The sequence below is a fragment of the Aegilops tauschii genome, chromosome 1, assembly GCF_002575655.3.
Source record: "Aegilops tauschii subsp. strangulata cultivar AL8/78 chromosome 1, Aet v6.0, whole genome shotgun sequence".
In the NCBI taxonomy this organism is placed as follows: domain Eukaryota; kingdom Viridiplantae; phylum Streptophyta; class Magnoliopsida; order Poales; family Poaceae; genus Aegilops; species Aegilops tauschii.
Genome location: NC_053035.3, coordinates 463557582 through 463568942, shown reverse-complemented (window position 1 = coordinate 463568942; position 11361 = coordinate 463557582).

Sequence of the window (11361 nt, the reverse complement as noted above, 5' to 3'; positions counted from 1 at the left end):
CCTTCTCGGGTCCTGTCCGGCGTCCTCTTGGCCCTCACCCCGGCGCGTCCGCGTCTGAGGTGGGGGACGACTGAAGGAAATATGCCCTAGAGGCAATAATAAAGTTATTATTTGTTTCCTTATATCATGATAAATGTTTATTATTCATGCTAGAATTGTATTAACCGGAAACGTAATACTTGTGTGAATACATAGACAAACAGAGTGTCACTAGTATGCCTCTACTTGACTAGCTCGTTAATCAAAGATGGTTATGTTTCCTAGCCATTGACATGGGTTGTCATTTGATTAACGGGGTCACATCATTAGGAGAATGATGTGATTGACTTGACCCAGTCCGAATTGGACAAGGAGGGGGGCGGCGCCCCCCTTTCCTTTCCCCTCTCTCCTTCCCTCTCCTCTCCTACTCCAACAAGGAAAAGGGAGGGAGTCCTACTCCCGGTGGGAGTAGGACTCCTCCTGTCGCGCCCCTCCTGGCCGGCCGCACCTCCCCCCTTGCTCCTTTATATACTGGGGCAGGGGGCACCCTAGAGACACAACAATTGATTTGATCTTTTAGCCGTGTGCGGTGCCCCCCTCCACCATAGTCCACCTCGATAATACTGTAGCGGTGCTTAGGCGAAGCCCTGCGTCGGTAGAACATCATCATCGTCACCACGCCGTCGTGCTGACGAAACTCTCCCTCAACACTCGGCTAGATCGGAGTTCGAGGGACGTCATCGGGCTGAATGTGTGCTGAACTCGGAGGTGCCGTGCGTTCGGTACTTGATCGGTCGGATCGTGAAGACGTACGACTACATCAACCGCGTTGTGCTAACACTTCCGCTTTCGGTCTACGAGGGTACGTGGACAACACTCTCCCCTCTCGTTGCTATGCATCACCATGATCTTGCGTGTGCGTAGGAAATTTTTTGAAATTACTACGTTCCCCAACAGTGGCATCCGAGCCTGGTTTTATGCGTAGATGTCATATGCACGAGTAGAACACAAGTGAGTTGTGGGCGATATAAGTCATACTGCTTACCAGCATGTCATACTTTGGTTCGGCGGTATTGTTGGATGAAGCGGCCCGGACCGACATTACGCGTACGCTTACGCGAGACTGGTTCTACCGACGTGCGTTGCACACAGGTGGCTGGCGGGTGTCAGTTTCTCCAACTTTAGTTGAACCAAGTGTGGCTATGCCCGGTCCTTGCGAAGGTTAAAACAGCACCAACTTGACAAACTATCGTTGTGGTTTTGATGCGTAGGTACGAACGGTTCTTACTAAGCCCATAGCAGCCACGTAAAATTTGCAACAACAAAGTAGAGGACGTCTAACTTGTTTTTGCAGGGCATGTTGTGATGTGATATGGTCAAGACATGATGCTAAATTTTATTGTATGAGATGATCATGTTTTGTAACCGAGTTATCGGCAACTGGCAGGAGCCATATGGTTGTCGCTTTATTGTATGCAATGCAATCGCCCTGTAATGCTTTACTTTATCACTAAGCGGTAGCAATAGTCGTAGAAGCATAAGATTGGTGAGACAACAACGATGCTACGATGGAGATCAAGGTGTCGCGCTGGTGACGATGGTGATCATGACGGTGCTTCTGAGATGGAGATCACAAGCACAAGATGATGATGGCCATATCATATCACTTATATTGATTGCATGTGATGTTTATCTTTTATGCATCTTATCTTGCTTTGATTGACGGTAGCATTATAAGATGATCCCTCACTAAATTATCAAAGTATAAGTGTTCGCCCTGAGTATGCACCGTTGCAAAAGTTCTTCGTGCTGAGACACCATGTGATGATCGGGTGTGATAGGCTCTACGTTCAAATACAACGGGTGCAAAACAGTTGCACACGCGGAATACTCAGGTTAAGCTTGACGAGCCTAGCATATAACAGATATGGCCTCGGAACACGGAGACCAAAAGGTCGAGCGTGAATCATATAGTAGATATGATCAACATAGTGATGTTCACCGTTGAAACTACTCCATCTCACGTGATGATCGGACATGGTTTAGTTGATATGGATCACGTGATCACTTAGAGGATTAGAGGGATTTCTATATAAGTGGGAGTTCTTAAGTAATATTATTAACTAAACTTAAATTTATCATGAACTTAGTACCTGATAGTATCTTGCTTGTCTATGTTGATTGTAGATAGATGGCCCGTGTTGTTGTTCCGTTGAATTTTAATGCGTTCCTTGAGAAAGCAAAGTTGAAAGATGATGGTAGCAATTACACGGACTGGGTCCATAACTTGAGGATTATCCTCATTGCTGCACAGAAGAATTATGTCCTGGAAGCACCGCTGGGTGCCAGGCCTGCTGCAGATGCAACTGACGACGTTAAGAACGTCTGGCAAAGCAAAGCTGATGACTACTCGATAGTTCAGTGTGCCATGCTTTACGGCTTAGAACCGGGACTTCAACGACGTTTTGAACGTCATGGAGCATATGAGATGTTCCAGGAGTTGAAGTTAATATTTCAAGCAAATGCCCGGATTGAGAGATATGAAGTCTCCAATAAGTTCTACAGCTGCAAGATGGAGGAGAATAGTTCTGTCAGTGAGCATATACTTAGAATGTCTGGGTATAACAATCACTTGATTCAACTGGGAGTTAATCTTCCGGATGATAGCGTCATTGACAGAATTCTTCAATCACTGCCACCAAGCTACAAGAGCTTCGTGATGAACTATAACATGCAAGGGATGGATAAGACGATTCCCGAGCTCTTCGCAATGCTAAAGGCTGCGGAGGTAGAAATCAAAAAGGAGCATCAAGTGTTGATGGTCAATAAGACCACCAGTTTCAAGAAAAAGGTCAAAGGGAAGAAGAAGGGAAACTTCAAGAAGAACAGCAAGCAAGTTGCTGTTCAGGAGAAGAAACCCAAGTCTGGACCTAAGCCTGAGACTGAGTGCTTCTACTGCAAGCAGACTGGTCACTGGAAGCGGAACTGCCCCAAGTATTTGGCGGATAAGAAGGATGGCAAGGTGAACAAAGGTATATGTGATATACATGCTATTGATGTGTACCTTACTAATGCTCGCAGTAGCACCTGGGTATTTGATACTGGTTCTGTTGCTAATATTTGCAACTCGAAACAGGGCTACGGATTAAGCAAAGATTGTCTAAGGATGAGGTGACGATGCGCGTGGGAAATGGTTCCAAAGTCGATGTGATCGCGGTCGGCACGCTACCTCTACATCTACCTTCGGGATTAGTTTTAGACCTAAATAATTGTTATTTGGTGCCAGCGTTAAGCATGAACATTATATCTGGATCTTGTTTGATGCGAGACGGTTATTCATTTAAATCAGAGAATAATGGTTGTTCTATTTATATGAGTAATATCTTTTATGGTCATGCACCCTTGAAGAGTGGTCTATTTTTGTTGAATCTCGATAGTAGTGATACACATATTCATAATATTGAAGCCAAAAGATGCAGAGTTGATAATGATAGTGCAACTTATTTGTGGCACTGCCGTTTAGGTCATATCGGTGTAAAGCGCATGAAGAAACTCCATACTGATGGACTTTTGGAACCACTTGATTATGAATCACTTGGTACTTGCGAACCGTGCCTCATGGGCAAGATGACTAAAACGCCATTCTCCGGAACTATGGAGAGAGCAACAGATTTGTTGGAAATCATACATACAAATGTATGTGGTCCGATGAATATTGAGGCTCGTGGCGGATATCGTTATTTTCTCACCTTCACAGATGATTTGAGCAGATATGGGTATATCTACTTAATGAAACATAAGTCTGGAACATTTGAAAAGTTCAAAGAATTTCAGAGTGAAGTTGAAAATCATCGTAACAAGAAAATAAAGTTTCTACGATCTGATCGTGGAGGAGAATATTTGAGTTATGAGTTTGGTCTTCATTTGAAACAATGCGGAATAGTTTCGCAACTCACGCCACCCGGAACACCACAGCGTAATGGTGTGTCCGAACATCGTAATCGTACTCTACTAGATATGGTGCGATCTATGATGTCTCTTACTGATTTACCGCTATCGTTTTGGGGTTATGATTTAGACGGCCGCATTCACGTTAAATAGGGCACCATCAAAATCCGTTGAGACGACGCCTTATGAACTGTGGTTTGGCAAGAAACCAAAGTTGTCGTTTCTTAAAGTTTGGGGCTGCGATGCTTATGTGAAAAAGCTTCAACCTGATAAGCTCGAACCCAAATCGGAGAAATGTGTCTTCATAGGATACCCAAAGGAGACTGTTGGGTACACCTTCTATCACAGATCCGAAGGCAAGACTTTTTTTGCTAAATTCGGAATTTTTCTGGAGAAGGAGTTTCTCTCGAAAGAAGTGAGTGGGAGGAAAGTAGAACTTGATGAGGTAACTCTACCTGCTCCCTTATTGGAAAGTAGTTCATCGCAGAAACCGGTTTCTGCGACACCTACACCAATTAGTGAGGAAGTTAATGATGATGATCATGAAACTTCATATCAAGTTATTACTGAACCTCGTAGGTCAACCAGAGTAAGATCCGCACCAGAGTGGTACGGTAATCCTGTTCTGGAAGTTATGTTACTAGACCATGACGAACCTACGAACTATGAAGAAGCAATGGTGAGCCCATATTCCGCGAAATGGCTTGAGGCCATGAAATTTGAGATGGGATCCATGTATAAGAACAAAGTGTGGACTTTGGTTGACTTGCCCGATGATCGGCAAGCAATTGAGAATAAATGGATCTTCAAGAAGAAGATTGACGCTGACGGTAATGTTACTGTCTATAAAGCTCGACTTGTTGCAAAAGGTTTTCGACAAGTTCAAGGGATTGACTACGATGAGACCTTCTCACCCGTAGCGATGCTTAAGTCTATCCGAATCATGTTAGCAATTACCGCATCTTATGATTATGAAATTTGGCAAATGGATGTCAAAACTGCATTCCTGAATGGATTTCTGGAAGAAGAGTTGTATATGATGCAACCGGAAGGTTTTGTTGATCCAAAGGGAGATAACAAAGTGTGCAAGCTCCAGCGATCCATTTATGGACTGGTGCAAGCCTCTCGGAGTTGGAATAAACGCTTTGATAGTGTGATCAAAGCATTTGGTTTTGTACAGACTTTTGGAGAAGCCTGTATTTACAAGAAAGTGAGTGGGAGCTCTGTAGCATTTCTGATATTATATGTGGATGACATATTGCTGATTGGAAATGATATAGAATTTCTGGATAGCATAAAGGGATACTTGAATAAGAGTTTTTAATGAAAGACCTCGGTGAAGCTGCGTATATATTGGGCATCAAGATCTATAGAGATAGATCAAGACGCTTAATTGGACTTTCACAAAGCACATACCTTGACAAAGTTTTGAAGAAGTTCAAAATGGATCAAGCAAAGAAAGGGTTATTGCCTGTGTTACAAGGTGTGAAGTTGAGTAAGACTCAATGCCCGACCACTGCAGAAGATAGAGAGAAGATGAAAGATGTTCCCTATGCTTCAGCCACAGGCTCTATCATGTATGCAATGCTGTGTACCAGACCTGATGTGTGCCTTGTTATAAGTCTAGCAGGGAGGTACCAAAGTAATCCAGGAGTGGATCACTGGACAGTGGTCAAGAACATCCTGAAATACCTGAAAAGGACTAAGGATATGTTTCTCATTTATGGAGGTGACAAAGAGCTCATCGTAAATGGTTACGTTGATGCAAGCTTTGACACTGATCCGGACGATTCTAAATCGCAAACCGGATACGTGTTTACATTGAACGGTGGAGCTGTCAGTTGGTGCAGTTCTAAACAAAGCGTCGTGGCGGGATCTACGTGTGAAGCGGAATACATAGCTGCTTCGGAAGCAGCAAATGAAGGAGTTCATATCCGATCTAGGTGTCATACCTAGTGCATCGGGTCCAATGCAAATCTTTTGTGACAATACTGGTGCAATTGCCTTGGCGAAGGAATCCAAATTTCACAAGAGAACCAAACACATCATGAGACGCTTCAATTCCATCCGGGATCTAGTCCAGGTGGGAGACATAGAAATTTGCAAGATACATACGGATCTGAATGTTGCAGACCCGTTGACTAAGCCTCTTCCACGAGCAAAACATGATCAGCACCAAGGCTCCATGGGTGTTAGAATCATTACTGTGTAATCTAGATTATTGACTCTAGTGCAAGTGGGAGACTGAAGGAAATATGCCCTAGAGGCAATAATAAAGTTATTATTTATTTCCTTATATCATGATAAATGTTTATTATTCATGATAGAATTGTATTAACCGGAAACGTAATACTTGTGTGAATACATAGACAAACAGAGTGTCACTAGTATGCCTCTACTTGACTAGCTCGTTAATCAAAGATGGTTATGTTTCCTAGCCATTGACATAGGTTGTCATTTGATTAATGGGGTCACATCATTAGGAGAATGATGTGATTGACTTGACCCATTCCGTTAGCTTAGCACTCGATCGTTTAGTAAGTTGCTATTGCTTTCTTCATGACTTATACATGTTCCTATGACTATGAAATTATGAAACTCCCGTTTACCGGAGGAACACTTTGTGTGCTACCAAACGTCACAACGTAACTGGGTGATTATAAAGGTGCTCTACAGGTGTCTCCGAAGGTACTTGTTGGGTTGGCGTATTTCGAGATTAGGATTTGTCACTCCGATTGTCGGAGAGGTATCTCTGGGCCCACTCGGTAATGCACATCACTTAAGCCTTGCAAGCATTGCAACTAATGAGTTAGTTGCGGGATGACGTATTACGGAACGAGTAAAGAGACTTGCCGGTAACGAGATTGAACTAGGTATTGAGATACCGACGATCGAATCTCGGGCAAGTAACATACCGATGACAAAGGGAACAACGTATCTTATTATGCGGTCTGACCGATAAAGATCTTCGTAGAATATGTGGGAGCCAATATGAGCATCCAGGTTCCGCTATTGGTTATTGACCGGAGACGTGTCTCGGTCATGTCTACATAGTTCTCGAACCCGTAGGGTCCGCACGCTTAAAGTTTCGATGACAGTTATATTATGAGTTTATGAGTTTTGATGTACCGAAGGTTGTTCGGAGTCCCAGATGTGATCACGGACATAACGAGGAGTCTCGAAATGGTCGAGACATGAAGATTGATATATTGGATGACTATATTCGGACATCGGAATGGTTCCGGGGGTTATCGGATATATACCGGAGTACCGGGGGGTTACTGGAACCCCCCGGAGGCTATTGGGCCTCATGGGCCCAATTGGTGGAAGAGGAGAGGCGGCCAAGGGGCAGCCGTGCGCCCCTCCCCCCCAAGTCCGAATTGGACAAGGAGGGGGGCGGCGCCCCCCCCCCCTTTCCTTTCCCCTCTCTCCTTCCCTCTCCTCTCCTAGTCCAACAAGGAAATGGGAGGGAGTCCTACTCCCGGTGGGAGTAGGACTCCTCCTGGCGCGCCCCTCCTGGCCGGCCGCACCTCCCCCCTTGCTCCTTTATATACGGGGGCAGGGGCACCCTAGAGACACAACAATTGATTTGATCTTTTAGCCGTGTGCGGTGCCCCCCTCCACCATAGTCCACCTCGATAATACTGTAGCGGTGCTTAGGCGAAGCCCTGCATCGGTAGAACATCATCATCGTCACCACGCCATCGTGCTGCCGAAACTCTCCCTCAACACTCGGCTGGATCGGAGTTCGAGGGACGTCATCGGGCTGAACATGTGCTGAACTCGGAGGTCCGTGCGTTCGGTACTTGATCGGTCGGATCGTGAAGACGTACGACTACATCAACCGCGTTGTGCTAACGCTTCCGCTTTCGGTCTACGAGGGTACGTGGACAACACTCTCCCCTCTCATTGCTATGCATCACCATGATCTTGCGTGTGCGTAGGATTTTTTTTTGAAATTACTACGTTCCCCAACAACGACATCCTTCCTCCTCCTCCTCCCCCTCCGATGCATCGCCCTAACTCTTCCACCCCAAGCAATCCCTCGGCGCTCACCTGCTTTGCCTGTCACCAGCCCGGGATTTCCAATCAAGATGTTCCAATCCTCCTTTCTGCCTGATTTGTCGTTTCGACGGTCACCTCGCTGTCAATTGTCAGAATCTTCAGAAGCCGCCGTCCTTTGTGCACTTTGTGACGGGCCTCCCTGGTTGTTCATTTTTGCCTTGGATTGTGATTTGCCTGTGGTGGTGGCGGCCCCCTCTCTTTACAATGCCGCCATTGTCACGGTGGAAGACCAAAGGATTTCCTCCCAAACTCTGCTTGAAGGGCTCCGAATCTGAGATGTCGAGGGATGGGATTGGCAAGTGAACCAGCTGTCTGACTTTGAGTTTTCAGTAGTCTTTCCCTCCCAGGATTGTCTCCGTATGATCGCGTCATGCACCAGCTTCACCCTCCCCCTCAATTAGCTGGTGGTGTCGGTGAAGCCTGCCTCTTGTGGTGTTAAAGCTGTTGGCCCTCTCTCTCAGGTTTGGGTGCCGGTGGATGATGTTCCAGTGGGGCTCCGATCTTCTTCCTTTCTGATGGCCTTCGGTGCTCTGATTGGCAAACCTGTGGAAGTTGACTCGGAGTCTCTGGATAAGGTTGGCCCTGCACATGTCAAGATTTGGTGTGTTGACCCGATATGTGTCCGTGGATCGATCGATGTGTTCCCCTCTCCCGATGGAGTTAGACTACGTGTTCGGGTTGAGGGGGCTGAAGCTTTCCAACCTCCTCCACCCCCCCCCCCTCCATCCAACCCCTCGGACAAGCAAGACAAGAATGGCGATGGCTCTATGGGTGGGCAGAATCCTAGTGGGGGCTCTGATCCACGCTTTACTCAATCTGAATGGGACGGGCTGGATGAATCTGAGCGGGAACTCTTCAAATCTAATGCTCCTATTGACAAGGCACCGCGTGAGGCGGGCGCTGCTCCTACCTCTGCCCCAATGGTGCCTACTGATGATGAGTTGCTGCGCAAGAAGCCTTTAGCCACGGTCACTCCCATCTCGAGAGTCTATTCCAACCTCCCTGGCCGTCCACTCTCTCCCACCCGCTCGGGTATTGAGGATCTGCTTCCCTCCCCAGGTCGTGTTGATGATGTTTCACAGTCCAAGAGAAAGAAGAAATCTTCGGTGCGGAGAGCAGGGCCTCTTCGGGCTCTAAGCAGTCTATGACGGGAGTTTGTCGTCGCCTCGACAAGGATCTTGGTTCGATATCTCGTTCGGGCACTGCCTCAGCCTCCCCCATGGCGCGCTCTCCCTCGATCTGGTCGCCTACCTCCACGGCTCGCAAGGCAGGCGGGTGCGCGACGCGGGTGAATCGGTGGTGGCGCGGGCGAAGCATCGTGCTGCTGCTAAGGACCTTCCTCCTTCAGGTAACTGTCATAGTCCGACTCCTCCTCTCTCCCCGATCCGGCTTGTTTTACCTTCTCTTTCTGATGACCACCTGTTAAATATCATGTCTGATATGGGTGTTACTATCAATCCCGATCAAGGTTCGCCTTCACTTCTTCGTTCTACTATTTGGGCTAATGAGGTGGCCCAGGCTGCCCTTGCTAAGGCTAAAGAGGTTGTTGCCTCTACGGCTACGGCTTCGGGTTATGTGGCTGCTAGGGATCAGAGAGGTGGCGTGGTGCTTGGTAGTGGCCAACCCCAGCCTAGCTCTTCCAGGAGGGGTACATCCAAAAGGTCAAAACCCTACGTTGCCCCTAGCAGGTCGAGTCTCTGCATAAAAAATCTATCCTATAAATGAAAGCCTTATTCTGGAACATCAGGGGTTTTGGTGCTAGGGGGCGCCGAGACCAGATTAGAGATGTCGTTCGTGGGGATAATATCGATATTGTCAGGCTAGTTGAAACCTTTAAAGATTCTTTCTCTCCCAATGAACTTTCTGCGATTGCGGGCATGGATAGATTCGATTGCACATGCTTCCTGCTTCGGGGCATTTGGGAGGGATTTTGATTGGTTCCAAAAGGGATGTTTTTGATTTTGTGGCTTTTGATCATGGTATTTTTTGGGCAAGCACGGTAGTTTTTCACAAATCTCTTAACATCTTGTGGGAATTTATGGTTGTCTACGGCCCTGCTGATCACTCGCTGACCTCCCTGTACCTGGATGAGCTCTCTGCTAAGATCGAGGCTTGTAATATTCCGATAGTTATCGGTGGTGACTTTAACCTTCTTCGCACCCCCTCGGACAAGAGCAATGCTAATTTTTCCTGGCCTCTAGCTAATGCTTTCAACGACTTTATTAGTACCTGTGCTATTCGCGAGATTCCTAGGGTTGGGGCTCGTTTTACCTGGTCAAATCATCAGGCCAACCCGATTAGATCTGTGCTAGACCGAGTGTTCATGTGTTCCAGGTGGGACGCCCTTTTTCCTCGGGCTTCCCTCCTTGCTAAAATTAATGTGGGCTCTGACCATAGCCCTCTGCTTCTTGATGCTGGGATGCAGCAAGATAGACCTTCCTCTCGTTTCCAGTTTGATGCTTCCTGGCTCCTCGTGGACGGGTTTACTGACATGCTGGCTACTAAAATCCTTAACTTCTTGGCCCCCAGACCTCGTTCCTTTGGCCCTATGGACGACTGGCATTCCTGTTCCTACGAGCTGTGCAAATTCCTTAGAGGTTGGTCCCGTAACCACGCTGCGGAGGAGCGTAGGGCGAAGATTGCTCTGGAATCCCAGATTATGGATCTTGACCGAACGGCTGATACCTTGGGTCTCTCGGATGCTGGGTGGGCTGTGCGCTATAACCTCGACGCCGCCTTGATGCAGTTGCATCATCAGGCGAAAGTTTATTGGCGCCAACGTGGCACGTTGAACTGGACGTTAAAAGGGGACTCCCCTATTGCTTATTTCTTTGCCATCGCCAATGGTCGGAGAAGACGGTGTTTTATAAATAGCCTGATCATTAATGGTGTCCGATCCTCGGACCAATCCTTAATTCTCTCTCATGTGGTGGATTTTTTCTCTTCTTTATTAGGGGCCAAGCTTCCTACTGGCTTTTCTATCTCAACCTCCCTGTGGGATAATAATATGAAAGTTTCGGCCGAGGAAAATGAAACCTTAATGATTCCCCTCTCTGATAAGGAAATTTGGGATGTGGTTAACTCTGCCAACCCCAACGCTGCATCTGGCCCGGATGGGTTCTCGATTCCCTTCTTCAAAAAATTCTGGCCGCAATTGCGTCAGTTGGTCTGTCAGGTTATTCAGGGCTTTTGTTTGGGCACCATTGATATATCTCGCCTCAACTATGCGGTGATCACCTTGATTCCTAAGGTTAAAGGTGCTGAGCTGATTTCCCAGTTCAGGCCTATTGCATTGATTAATAATTTTGCCAAGTTCCCGGCTAAAGGTTTTGCAAACCGTCTCTCCCCTATTGCTCATAGAGTTATCAG